A 15,679-nucleotide genomic window follows, 5' to 3' on the forward strand; every position below is an offset into this window, starting at 1 on the left:
GTATACTTTTTATTTTTATTTAATCTTGTTAAATGACGATCCTAAAGAAACCTAATTAAATTGAGTTCATATATTTTTCGAACTCATTTAAACTGATGATTGACGCGCCAGTAATGAATCGTTACGGTAATATAATTCATTCAACGGAAATTAATTTTAATTTAAATTTAAATTAAACCCTACAGATATAATCCACACCAGCCATATTAAATTAAAATAAAATATACAGTATTTTTTTCCACGAATAACATATAATGAAATTGATAAAATGATAAAAGTATATAAAGGTATAATATAATGAACATATTCTTTATTTATTAAACTAAAGTTCCTAGGACTCATAATAGTACTTTAAGTACATTTTACAACAAACATATTCTATTTCACCGTTAGGGACACGTAGTTTTTTTTTTTTAAATAATATACTGGGACAATATTCACACACGGTCATTAGATCCCAAATTAAGCAGAGCTCGTACTATGGAAACTAGACAACTGATATATTAGGTCCTTACATATGATATTAGCGTTTTGTCGTACTGACCACTTTGATCTGAAATATCTACTCTTTGGTTAAAAATTCCAAATTCAAATTTATAAATTCATTTAGTTGGTACATTTGAGTTTTCAAAACAGTCATTCATTTGTTTATTCCTCATTATTTTTTTCTTTGGCGTCGCTTATTACCGCACAATGGAAAACATGAAATATCGGTATATCGGCACCAGAAAAATAGCTCGAAGGATTAATGATGTGTACGGCGCTGGTGTCGCAAAAGAAAGCACGGTACGTTTTTGGTTTCAACGTTTTCGTTCTGAAAATTTCGATCTTCCCCAAACCAACCAACCAAGTGGACGGCCGGAGACCAAAGTGGAAAATGAAGAATTAAAGGCTATTGTGGAAGCGGATCCATCACAAAGCACTTCAGAGATAGCTGCAGGCTTTGGGGTAAGTGATAAAACTATATTAATCCACTTGAAGCAAATCGGGAAAGTAAAAACTTGAACGATGATGATTAACTCATGAATTGAGTGAATCGAACTTGCAAAAACGCGTCGACTGCTGTGTTACTTTGCTCAACCGACACAATAATGAAGGGATTTTAAATCGAATCGGCAGTCCAAACCGCCTTCAAAGAGTTTATTGATTCTCGCCCCCATGGTTTTTTTAGTAAAGGTATCAATGAACTACCTATGAGATGGCAAAAGTGCATAGATAACAACATAAAATAATATAACATATTATACAAAAAAAAAAAATTGACTTTATATTCCTCCCGTACAAAACGCCAATTTCATATGTAACGACCTAATAATACATATACTACTTTTCTTTTGTAAATACATACTTATATAAAAATTACACCCAGACTCAGGACAAACAGACATGTTCATGCACACAAATGTCTGTCCTGGGTGGGAATTGAACCAACAACCTTCGGTGAGAAAGGCAAGTATCTACCAACTACGCCAACCGGCTCGTCATAGTTCCTTACAGTGCATGCATGAGTGACGCCATTAGAGACGGTCAATATTATTATTTATTTGTTCTTCCAGACCGTTTGGTCTTCCAGACCGTTTTAAGCCACAACGGCCAATCTCAAGAAAGGTTAGCCAACTGCGCAGGACCTATTATAGTGCACAAGTGTGTGCGCAAACACAGGTGCACTCTCTATTCCCCTAGCTCTCATAACTCGATAGGACGGCAATTTGACACGACCAACGGCTTTACGTACTTTCCGAAGCACGGGAGTGTACATACTTCCAACTTCCAGACTCCCGGCTGCTTCTGAGAATTTTCGACAAAAAAACCTATAACTTTTACTAGCCCGACGTGGGATTTGAACCCAGGATCTCGGAGGCTGTGGCCTTATATCTAGCCACTAGACCAACGAGGCATTCAGCGTGTTATAGTACCCGTGTAGGACACCTACGGAGTTGCAAACGTTTTATTTTTTGCGTTTGCGTTTTTCGCCTTCCTGGATCTATCGCCTCCTTTCACTGAGGAGGAGCATTACATCACCTTTTACATATTTACATTGACTAGTCTGCAAAATATTAAAACCTTTTCTTAGAATGAGATTATTTGTACTCATCATCAGATGAGTTGAGTCTAACTGACATGCCGGCGGATAGAGCACGTGGACATCAGCCAAGGAGTGTAAAATAAAATTTGAATAGTCTGTAACCCGTTGGACCGGTCCGGTCAGGTCCGGTTTATTTTGTGAGGTCAGTGTTGCTGGCATTAGAAGATGAAGGTTACGACCTTTTATTGCTATTTCCAAAATACATAATGATTTCCTTACGGAGCACTATTTATTACATATTATGAATTGTAACTTTCCCCGTTAAAAAACGAACATAACAAGCTTCTTTTTTTATATTATAGGTAGGCGGACGAGCAAATGGGCCACCTGATGGTAAGTAATCACCAACGCCCATAGACAAAGTAAGAAATGTTTACCATTGCTTACATCGCCAATGCGCCACCGACCTTGGGAACTAAGATATTATGTACCTTGTGTCTGTACTTACACTGGCTCACTCACCCTTCAAACCGGAACACAACAATTATACCAAATACTCCTGTTGTGCGGTAGAATATCTGATAAGTGGGTGGTACCTACCCAGACGAGCATACTCAAAGCCTTACCACCAGAGAAAAATGCTTCTATAGCAAAAAAAAACAATATATATATATATATATGAAAGTGCACAGTCCGTATTCATTGATTTTCATAAAGTACTATGAATTACATTTGAGAAAATGATTCCACGTTTCATGTTGTAACGTGCTTTACGATTGCATCCTTTAACACGGTTTAACAGTACAAGAGAACTTAAATAAAGAAAAATATTTTGATTCAGTGCATTTATTATTTATACATATATGTAATAGATTAGTCATGCAGCCTGCCACTTTATTTGTACATTGCTTTTTGCTTTTTTAGCAATAACGCGGCGTAGGTACTCGTATTTGTTCAGCTCTTTAAAGATTGCTAACTCTGCGTATTATTATTCCGCTATTGTGTGCAATGAAGTATTTTATTAATAATATTTATTAAATGTTAATCTTTACCAGTAATAAAAAAAGACGTGTGTGTGTATGAAACGATCTTTGCTGTGCCACGCGTGTATTGACTTAAAGGCCAAAAATATTTGCTGTTATAAGTCTGCTTTATATTACCGAATCTTAATTATTTCTCGAAACATCAACATATTATCATCAGAGGTTGTAGTCAACAATCTTAATAAACAAAGACACAGTGATCGTGTAACGTTTGAACTACGAGTTTTATTACGTATTATATTTTGTTTATTACGTGTTTTTTCAATATATATAATCATGGGAACTATTTATTTTCCTAAAAAAAAAACAATATTACGATGTAGTATTTTGGAGTGATATCGGAATGGCGGAAACCGGTTAAATTAATATTTTAAATCACCGCCAATAGTTTAGGACGCCATTTCGAAATATACAGCGTTTTCTATTACAATGACAAAGCAAGATGAATTATTTATTTATTTATATTTAATTGTAATCAACATTGTTACAGAAATGGTTGTACAGTTATCACTCACTACTACAGTAAGGCCACATAGGATTACAATTTTATAATACGAAGCTTGAGAAAAAAATAACATTACATAGTATAAGTATTGATATTTACAGTAAAAAAACATTCTTGCTTAATATTATATAATTATTGATTAACTCTAGTAGTTACGTTGAATGAATTAACAGAGCCTTCCGTTTAAGTTTATCTCGGAAACGATACGAATCCACTGCCTATAACATTTTATTTCACGGTATTCATAATTTTCATACGTGTTGTTTATTGTAAAGTTAAAACGTGCCTGTTTCAGTTATTTCATGTTATTTCATTAATGTTTTTTGTTAAATACAATATCTATCTATCAAAAGGTACAATTAAAAATATCTGCTAATCTTATTATAGACACGAATATCTACAGGAATAATGATAATATATAATATATATATATATGATAATATATAATATATATATATATATATATATATATATATATATATATATATATATATATATATATATATATATGTATATACGCCGATAACTTAATGATTTATTAACGATACCTTTCAACTTAGTTCGGTTTCAACGTTATACTAAAAACAAGACCTAAAGTCATTAAACTGAACATAAATTGTAATGACTTACAGGTAATTTACAGAAGCCGAGATGGCCTAGTGGTAAGAACGCGTGAATCTTAACCGATGATCGTGGGTTCAAACCCGGGCAAGCACCACTGAACTTTCATGTGCTTAATTTGTGTTTATAATTCATCTCGTGCTTAACGGTGAAGGAAAACATCGTGAGGAAACCTGCATGTGTCTAATTTCATTGAAATTCTGCCACATGTGTATTCTACCAACCCGCATTGGAGCAGCGTGGTGGAATAAGCTCCAAACCTTCTCCTCAAAAGGGAGTGGAGGCGTTAGCCCAGCAGTGGGACATTAACAGGCTGTTACTGTTACTGTTACAGGTAACATTATTCTAGTTTAAATTTTTAATACGTCTTGTTTTTATTATTATTATTAATACTTCATAAGAAAACCTTAATTATTATGTTATTTTTTAATTCTATTCTTATCATAATTTTCGAGCGGTCAACTAATGAATTTGTTTCATTTAATTTCATTTCTAACATCAACAAATATTTAAAAGACTTTAAGGTAACAAATCGTCGGGTCTCACACTCGGGCAACTTTTAAAACAACATTTATATCTTATCGTGTAATAGTTTTTAAACTATACAAAATAATTATAAAACATATTCCACAAAGTTATACAACTTTTTTTTTATATATAGAATAGGAAGGTGGACGAGCATATGGGCCACCTGATGGTAAGTGGTCACCAAACGCCCTTAGACATTGGCATTGTAAGAAATGTCAACCATCGCTTATAGCCAATGCGCCACCAACCTTGGGAACTAAGATTTTATGTCCCTTGTGCCTGTAATTACACTGGCTCACTCACCCTTCAAACTGGAACACAACAATATCAAGTATTGCTGTTTTGCGGTAGAATATCTGATGAGTGGGTGGTACCTACCCAGACGGGCTTGCACAAAGCCCTACCACCAGTAAAACTTCTGCTGTGCTTAGTCTATAGACGACTAGCGACCCGACCCGACTTCACACGGCTAAAATTAAGGTTAATCGTGTTTTACTCCAATTATTTATTTTTAATAATATCCACAGCGACAAATACGTGAGTACCATTATACACGTGACAGAAATGACACGTCTTAACATGAATGAATAATAATATAATTTATAAGAAATGTTCTCCGTCGTTTAACATGCAAATATCAACTAATAATTTCATCAAATAATTTACAAAAAGATCACAAAAATCCCATTGTTGGTCTGAAGCCTCCTCTCCTCTTGAGAAGAAAATTTAGTGCTCAATCCAAGCTGTTGCAATGGGTTATTGGATATACATGAAGCAGAATGAAACGCTCAGTTCTCCTCTCGATGTTTCTCTGCACCGCTGACCTCAAGATGAATCATAACCATTCGAGTTTGAACCTGCAGTATTCGGTTAAGATCCACATGTTCTAACTACTGGGCCATCTCTGCTATTCGGCACTATTGCCCATAAAATATAATAATGGTCAAATATAATAACTGTGCGCGTCATAAAAGTCAATCGCCACCTTACATTTTTTATGTTCTTGCTACAAATCAGAATTGTAAACACGCGTTCAGTAGAACTGTTCTGTAAAGAACAAACTCTTACTTAACGCAGAGCACGGAGCACCTGAAATGTCAGAAAGAGATATGCGACGTTGTTTATAATAATTATAACATTTCAAGAATACACGCAACAAAACAGCGTGTTACTATAAATCGGTTTTCAACAATTGACAAGTGAGATTCGAGGTGAGTTCTTACAGAGTGGCACAGCTGACTATACAAATTAAATCATACACATAAATCGTGTGTTCCTGCAGCATCGTTAACACTGATTTTATTATCTGACATTGACATAGATTGTCCGCATTGTCGGGTCGGAATTATTATCCTTATAATTCCAAGTATAAAGCACTAGAAACTGGCTTCGACTGCGCACAAGGATTCTTAAAGTATGTTTGAGGATACGGTTTGAAACTTATTCCACCAAGCTGCTCCTTTTTTATGTGGTGTAAACGAGCAGGAGGCTCATCTGATGGAAAGTGACCACTACTGCTCATGGACATCTGCAACACCTGAGGGATTTCAGGTGCGTTTCAGGCGTTTAAGAACTGAGTACGCTCTTTTCTTGAAGTTTTCTCATGCTGATCCAACAGAGTGGTTGTACGAGGCCGGTAATCGCGCAATACAATCCAACGCGTCTTGGCTTTTTGCATTTAAAGCAATCGTATTGCGTCACTGCCGAGCACATGAAAACTCAGTACTAGCCCGGGTTCGAACCACTGGCCATCTCGGCATATGTTATATCTCTACAATATTGAAATATTATTATCACAAATCGTATTTGATTTTGTCTTTGGTCAATCCACCGCAAGCTCGACTGTTGCGTATCTAACTTGTTATTCAACAAAGTTTGTAATTAAATAATAAACGTTGAATAATGTTCAAGCTAATTGTCTTCATCTCAATTAAATATAGTTACAATGTTTATGTAAATATACACAGCATGGATATTTAAAGAATATTGCAATCGAACCGGTTTTTATTTATATCAAATATAAATCGCTCCAGTTAAAGTACATCCGCTAAGAGAATGCGTTCTCGGCGGTTGAGAAAAACGTCGAGGAAACCTGCATGTGTCGGGTGGAAATGTGTCACGTGTGTATTGCAGCATTGGTGAAATAACTCCAACACTTATCTTTAAGACGAGGGGCACCCTTTGCCTCTTATTTTACCACTAAGCCCGTCTTTTGTACAATATACTTATATTTTGTGTTCTTCAATATTTAAAAAAGCTCGATGATAATAGTAATGTCTACCAACCTAAGAAAGTGCAGGAAATTACGTCTTTTCTCACGTTTATATATATATATAACATAAACACAATACATACATATAAAAGTTGCTATATGCATTGGAGACTATTATATGTTTTAAATGTCATAACAATACGCTGTGCTTATTGTTCTGACAGCGATAACTATAATCACGGCCGCCATTATTCCGACTGCGGACCACACATACTTGTTCATACAAAACGAATGTTATTAAAACTTTAACACTAGTAAGATGCTAGTAAGTACATAACGCGCCATTTTATATACGAATTTTCCGTACTCTAATGGTAATTCGCTATTAATCTTTACTCGATAAAATGTATAATGTTTTTAAATGTCTTAGTTATAAATTGCGTGCAATATAATACGTGTCACGTTCACTTAGCTTAGTGTTTATAGCGTTGGTACCACCTACTCATCATATATTCTACCGCAATACTGTTGTGATCCGGTTTAAAGAATGATTGAGCCAGTGTAACTAAATGCACAAGGAACCATCTCAGTTCCCAAGGTTGGTACCGCATTAGCGATGTTATTGATAATATTTCTTACCACGTCGAAATCTCCGGGCGGTGGTGACCATTTACGATTAGGTGGCCTATATGCCAGTCTTCCTATTTAAAAACGTATTGTCACGTAACTAATTGGGTCGCTGCTGCCCAAAAATAATCAAGTCAACATTTTTTTTTTCGCAGCGTATTTACGCAGCTCCAGCTAGACTTGCCATACATACATATTCAAATTATGTTTTTATATCGCCCTAACGACATTTATGTAAATAAATTAAATTACTAAACGTACGAGTTGAATAATGAAGAAGGTCCAAAGTCAAGTTCGTATTCGTTCTGATTGAAGACTTTTACAGAAAATAATAATACAAATACATGCTAATCATTGTGTAATAAATGTTTACTTAAGTTAAGTTGAAACTTAATTACTTAAATTAAAAACGATGTGTTCAATTCAATAATGTATTAATTCAATAATGTTTCAATAGTATATTTAATAATACACGAAACATAAATAAAAATAATAAAAATATACCTAATGTAACTGTTTTTATTAAAACAATTTTTTTTATATATATATTATATTATTTGATTTAACAATTAATTACCTACACAATGTTGTTTTAATTACTTAACTTACATGTTGAATAATAAATCGTTTTTTTTTTATTTAGAAAAAAGGTCTTGGTGCGTTATGGTAGCAACATTTCAAGGCCGAAGTTGAGCGAACCGAGATGGTTCAGTCATGTGGACTTTAATTAAAGGTGGTGGGTTGAAACTTCGACAAGCATACTGAATTTTCATGTGCTTTGTTTGTGTAAACACAAAATAATTCATCTCGTGTTCGGTGGTGAAAAGATATGAGCTTCAAACCCATCGCTGCAAGTGAGAGGACGCCTTACCCCAGCAGTGGGACAAATACAAGCTGTTCATTCTTATATTATATATATTTGGAAGATACGAGCTGTAAATCTTTATCTAAAATAGAAACGTTATGATTATCAAGCATCTGTCACCAACGGAAAGAAACACGTCAGATTTCCGGGGTCACTTTGTAAAATCAATCACAATATATATCACTGAACCTTCGTAACGGGGTAACAATACTATTTGTTACTAATACTCGTCCCTGGTACTAATAGTATGTACATATGTATGTACGTCACAATTTCTAGAATATTTTTTTTTATTTTAATTGATTTAATTTTAATTCTTAAGTAAAACTTCAGGGCCCAGGTTATATATTGCGCGAATAGACCTTTTCTCTTTGTTTTCCAAGACTGTAATAAGCGTACAAATAGTCCCACAAGAGAGTTACTAGTCATATTTAGTCTGGTTACAGACGCAACTGGCATTATGTTTGTTACTGGTATAATAACTACGTCTGACAGTTCAAGAACATTCTTTTATTGAATTTCTTTTATATATACAGCGTCGGTCAGTATATTTCTTAAAAAACCCATCTAGATTCTGAGTACCCGTATAGGCAGCGCTTTATTTTGTATTTTTTGCGTTTACACGTCTGGCATGTGAGTTAAAGTCAATGCCAGCTGTTGAACCTAAACTGAAAGGCACAAACATACATACAGGTTTGTGTGTCACATGTTCGTGAAACTGTTTTTATCACTGTACCTATGTAGAACCTATGTATGAGAGCTGTATGTATATAAACGAAATAGTTCGGTGTCTTTGTCAACTCAGTTTGTCAAACGATTTGCTGTTAGTGTGTGTGTGTATGTGTGTTATCAATAGAAAAATAAGGGTAGAAAAAAAACATGTATGTTATAATTTATTATAATGCTTAGTGTCGAGTTTCAGGAGCTGCACCGCGAGAGCTCGAGTTATTTATTATAAAGAGCTGGGTTTTGTTTCTTTTGTCATTTAACGCAAGAATTACTACGCCGATTTATATGTAATTTCTTTATTTTTGTTTATAGTTACAGTACGAAGAAAACTATGTATGAAAGATTTGTAAGTATTTAAAGTTGCTATAGAAAATACAGCGATAGCATTTGTAAAAGTAAAGTAAATGTCCCACAGTTGGGCTAAGGCTTTCCCACTGTTTTAGGAGCTTCCTCTACCACACTACTCTAATACGGGTAAGTGGATTTACATGTGACAGCTTTTCATCCAGCACATATATTTTAATGCGCGGAGCACGAGATGAATTATGAACACAAATTAAGTACTTGAAGCTTCAGCGGAGTTTGTCCGTATTTGAACCAAGAGTCGGTTAAGTGTTTTAACCACTGGGCCACACCAGCTCTTTCATTTATAAGTGACTAAAGATTTACATATCAATCGGATTAGTTTACGCGTAAAACCGGAAAAAACATATCAACAAACATACCTCAACATAATAACTGTGAGTAACCAGTGATTATGTCCGTGAGGCGATTATTCTTTATTTTTTTAAGCGCAGTTCGTTCAATATTTGTATATATCGAAGTTTAATCAATTTAACAACACTACTATAGAATAATTTAAAGTTTTAAATATGATTTAATTATAAAAAATAAACATTTGAATGATTTACGGAAATAATCAATTAATTTTTGATATTTTTATAATTATTATTATTCATTTCCACTTCGTACGTTGGAAATTTTTACGAAGCCCCCCATTTCGTCCTCCAATTAAAATTGGAATTCCCAAAAAGTATTTCTTAGCGGTTGCTTACGTTATAAAATAAACTTATATTCTTAATTTCATTGTAGACTCCGTAGTTTTGTCTGTACGTTGGCAAAAGATTTATAAGTATAGATTTAGATATGAACAACTTTTATATGTACAAGAAAACTTTTTTGTTGAATCATAAAATGCTTCTCTATGTATAGTGTCATGGCGGGATAATTTAAATTGTATTTGTTATATATTGAGATGTTCAGCCGTGTACCGGAATAGTTGAAAAGAGATCCATTATCTTAAATTTATGTAATATCCTGACTTACTAACTTAATTTATTAATAGAACCAGTAGTTTTTATAAAAACGAAATGATGGTAATGTTGCTAAAAGTTGTTTTTAAAGTGAAAAGTTATTAATAATAATGTCCTCCTGACCGATTTAGGCCACGGCGGCCAATCTCAAAAGAGATTAGCCAACTACGCAGAATATATTATAGTGCACAAGTGTGTGCGCAAACACAGCTGCACTCTCTATTCCCTAACTCTCATAATCCGATGGGACGGCAATCCGACACGACCGGAAAGAGTTCAGGCGCAGGACCAACGGCTTTACGTGCTTTTCGAGGCACGGCAGTGTACACACTTCTAACTTCCAGACTCCGAGCTGCTACTGAGAATTTTCTGACAGAAAAACCCAATAACTTTTTATTGGACCGACCTGGGAATTGAACCCAGGACCTCCGGGTCTGCGGCCTTAAATCAAGTCACTAGACCAACGAGGTAGTTATTAATATTGCATTATCGAAGTTAGAGAACCAGCGATATGAACCAATAACCAGAAGCTGTTTATAATTGACACTGATTGTTCTAACGACCGGAAAGTCCGTGAGAATTCGAAAGATTACTGACTACAGTCACACTTCTTGATAAACGTAATTATAATTAATTAGCCAGTGTCTTACATCTATTTGTTATACTTCAAGGGTTTAACAGTTAATGATACATTTTCCAAGCGTCACTGATTTCCATGTGCTTAATTTGTGTTTGTAAGGCACATACATACACATACATCGTAAGGAAGCCTGCATGTGTCGCATGATTCCACATTCGTTAGTGTTGGTGATATAAGCTCCAAATCTTCTACTTTGAAAACAGCTCTTTGCATTTCTAGTAACATTTCTTACAGCGCTAATGTCTGCGAGTTATGGTGACGATTTACCATCAGATGGCACTTCCGCCTTCCTATTTACAATACAATATTCTAGATACGTAAATAAGTTAATTATAAATCAAGGTTATTAAATAATCTATCCATACTAAAAAAAACTACAAAAACCTTCACAAAAACATTGAACACTATTTATTGTTGATGATATTCTTATTATAATGTTTTGACTTTTTGTAAAGTATGTAAGAATAAGCAAATAGCATCACGCTCGCTGCTTCGTGGCCGAAGTCGCTTACAGTAATGTTCGCAGTTTGGTATCTATTGTAAAACTATTTCATTATTTATTCTAAGAACATGTTTTTTTTTTTTTATAACATAGGAAAGCGGGCGGGCAAATGGGGCATATGATGGCAAACCACCACCGCTCTTAAACATTGGCGATGTAAGAAATATTAACCATTCCCGGTGGTAGAGCTTTGTGCAAGCTCATCTCGGTAGGTACCACTCACTCATCAGATATTCTACCGCAAAACATCAGTACTTGGTATTGTTGTGTTCCGGTTTGAAGGGTGAGTGAGCCAGTGTAATTACAGGCACAAGGGACATAACATATTAGTTCCCAAGGCTGGTGGCGCATTGGTGATGTAAGCGATGGTTAACATTTCTTACAATGCCAATGTCTATGGACGTTGGTGACCACTTACCATCAGGTGGCCCATATGCTCGTCCGCCTTCCTATTCTATAAAAAAAACCTTACTTCATCAATGCGATACCTGCCTGGAAACTAAGATGTTATGTTCCTTGTGCCTGTAATTACACACAACAATGCTAATTGCTGTTTTGCAGTTGAGTGTTTGATGAGCGGATACCTTCCTAGACGAGGTAACTAATGCGTATATTGACAATAATTATAAAAATACGAAAACTAAAGTTTCCGACACCGCAAACTCAATAAATCCTTCAAGGTATTCGTTTCTAGAATAAATTTAAGCAGGCATTTTTAACGTGAAAAATTAATTAATTTAAATATTATGCTAATAACTAAGGTATATAACTCTATAAAATATTATACAGACGATAAAAAGTGTTGATTTTTTTTATTATAAAGGCAGGATGTATACATATTATTGTATTTGGTATTTGATTAACGCATCTTTGTTATTTAATCGGTGGAAATGAGTAAGTACGGAGTTCCTTGCCGGTAGGAATTGTATTGCGGTAGTATTTTACTTTTAATTTAATCTTGTAAAATAATAATTCAAAAGTGCTTGGAAGAGCCAACTGGTTTAAAGTATACTTTGATTTTAATTTTTGAAAGTAACTAATGTGTCGCTTCATACCATCAAGTCTACCTTCGGTTAGCCACCATGAGAAGCTTGAACACGACATCGGAATATGCGGCCTTATATCTGGCTCCTAGACCAACGGCAGTCATTTTTCTTATCTTTATATTTTCATTTAATTATGCTTTAATATTTTAAAGGTGAGTGCTTACAACCGTTTAGCGACGAGCCAACTCGAGGACGTCCTTGTGTACGTTTCGTACATAATATGTTTAACTATTTTCAACTGTTATTCCTTCACATGTTACAAAATATTCTGCGTGTAGGAGTAACCAAAAATAGAGGATCTTTGCCCCCGTGACATAAGTTTGTAAATTTTTTACCATACCATCAGCATAGAACTTTAACAACGCATAATATGTCAGCGGGGAACCACCGTCGGCCCATTCTACAGCTGACATTCCGCGGACTACGCAAAATGACATATGAGCGTACGCGTGATTGTCAAAAATACCAAAATGTTCAAGTAGACACTGAAAACACATTAGAATCGTCGTTTTACAGGATTAAATAAAATATACTAGTTAAATGTAAACCGGTTCGAAAAGTAGATTCTGCCGAGAAGAACCAGCGAGGAACTGAATTACTTTAATTGTCCACCAATTAAAGCACGTAGATAAGTTGACTAATGCAAACTAATTATTATTTATCCTGCATAAAAACTAACGAATATTAACTGCACTCTTTTTTATCATATTATTAATAAATCAAGCTATAATTTAATAAGTCTCATTTATATTAAAAAAATGAAGTTCTTTATATAAATGTTTCATATTTTTTATCTCAAAGTATAATAATCATCACAAGTAGTTATTACATATATATTAGTAAAAAATTTGAGAATTGATACTATTTTTTATTTAAACTGCGAATATATTTACTGGTGGTAGGGCTTTGTGCAAACTCGTCTGGGTAGGTACAACCCACTCATCAGATATTCTACCGCATAACAGTAGTACTTGGTATTGCTTTGTTCCAGTTTGAAGGGTGAGTGAGCCAGTGTAATTACAGGCACGAAGGACGTAACATATTAGTTCCCAAGGTTGGCGGCGCATTGGCGATGTAAGCGATGATTAACATTTCTCACAATATCTATGGGCGTTAGTGACCACTTACCATCAGGTGGCCCATATGCTCGTCCGCCATAAAAAAAATTAGCATAAAATATATAATATAAACGTATATTTTTTGTTTGGGCGCAAAGGACCATTCATTCATTACGATTTTTCTATATTTATATGTAATATGAAGAAATAAAATAAAATTATACATTAAAATTTAACTTTACATGTTTTTGAAATATTTTTATCTACAAATATGGCAATAATAAAAAATAAATCATTATTTTAGAACAAAAAAAAATATAGCATAAATAACCAGAGAGTTCAATTACCTCTGTATCGACAAAATTATTGTCACGGAGTATATTTAATAAAAAAATCGATAATGGCATCTCTTTGTCTATTACCTACTAATATCTACTTTAAATATAATATAAATTATATACAACTAGGCACGGCTACGCATTTACAATTACTTTAAGTATTATTATTGTAAAAACAATATATATTTAACAGTTTCATTTAAACATAGCACCTTAATAGAATAGCCGATAATTGGTAGTTTGTAAAATCAAAGTTATTGTAAGTGTCAAATTATGACATTTAAATTTTAGTAAAAACTTAGTTTAAAAAAATTGCAAAATTATTAAATCAAAAAAAAACTTAAGCTAAGTTTTGCCTAATTAATATTTACTATTAAAAATACTCACTTCTTTTATAATATATTTTTCGAAACGATATCAAATATATGCTACACGGTATACTGCACCGCCAAGTACTGGAACGCGTCCGACACTACGCGTTTTATTTCTAATACTGACGTGTCGGACACATGTCCCATGAAACGCTTCACTTTAAATACATATTAATAGTTCGGGGTTGCGTTAACAAATTTCATATTTATAAAATAAATATCTTACATTTAATAAATACGAAAATCTATAATAATATTGCTATCCTTATTTAATTAAAATTTGAATTCAAATAACGAGACGCGGAACCAAATTAATTATAAGAAATTATTTAAAAATTGAGATTTTTTCATATTATATATGTATATATATTAATACATAAACTGATTGAATATGTTTCATATATTGTGTTTATATGTGATTTCAATGCTTCGTTGGTCTAGCGGCTAAATGACATGACTGCCGACTTCGAGGGGCTAGGTTCGAACTCTGTGAGACCAAATAATTAATTGGGTTTTTCTCTTCCCGTGTCATGAATATCACGTAAAGATCTTGGACGTGAACTCTGTGGTAATAGAAGGTCAACTGTGACTGTGTGACACATACTCGAGCGCTATAATATGCATCGTAGCTGGCTTTGAAATCTGCCAGAAGGACATCAATGAGAATCTCATTCGAGACAATTTTGCGCAAATCTTGAAAGACATCACCTATATTGCGCATGCGTTGAAATATCTCTCAATTTCATTTTATTTTTTTAACTCGATAACTCGAACTTAGCCCTAATAGCTAAGTTAGCAATACATACAAGTTAGAGTGAAGTTAATTTCTTATACAAATAATAATAATAATTTGTAATTTGACGGACCGGCCTTTCACGCCGAGAGCTGTGGGTTTGATTCCCACACAGGACATTTGTGTGCATGAACATGTCTGTTTGTCCTGAGTCTGGGTGTAATTATCTATATAAGTATGTATTTACAAAAGAAAAGTAGTATATGTAGTATATCAGTTGTCTGGTGTCCATAGACAAGCGCTGCTTAATTTGAATCAGAGGGCCGTGTGTGAATAATGTTCCAGGATATTATTATTATTATTATTTATAATATCGCTCCCCACCGCCCGTGGACATAGCGCTGTGAGAAATATTAAGTTTTCCATCGTCAGTACGGCACCAAACTTGTGAACTGATGTTATGTCATTTAAATGTTATAATTATGACTTTCTGATATTACATAATCCTATTCTGCGCTGAGT

At 34.1% G+C, this 15,679-nt stretch overlaps 1 protein-coding gene across 1 annotated transcript in view; it reads right to left on the bottom strand.

The window, feature by feature from the left end:
* The window catches only part of LOC126778704 (fatty acyl-CoA reductase wat-like), a 32,031-nt gene extending 17,463 nt beyond the window's left edge, over positions 1-14,568 (bottom strand). Inside the window, exon 1 of the mRNA XM_050502322.1 lies at positions 14,441-14,568. The gene's annotated coding sequence lies outside the window, so the exon portion shown is untranslated. The remainder of the gene's footprint in view (positions 1-14,440) is intronic.
* Positions 14,569-15,679: the final 1,111 nt, after the last annotated feature.

This window comes from Nymphalis io, chromosome 27 (genome assembly GCF_905147045.1).
Source record: "Nymphalis io chromosome 27, ilAglIoxx1.1, whole genome shotgun sequence".
Taxonomy (NCBI): Eukaryota; Metazoa; Arthropoda; class Insecta; order Lepidoptera; family Nymphalidae; genus Nymphalis; species Nymphalis io.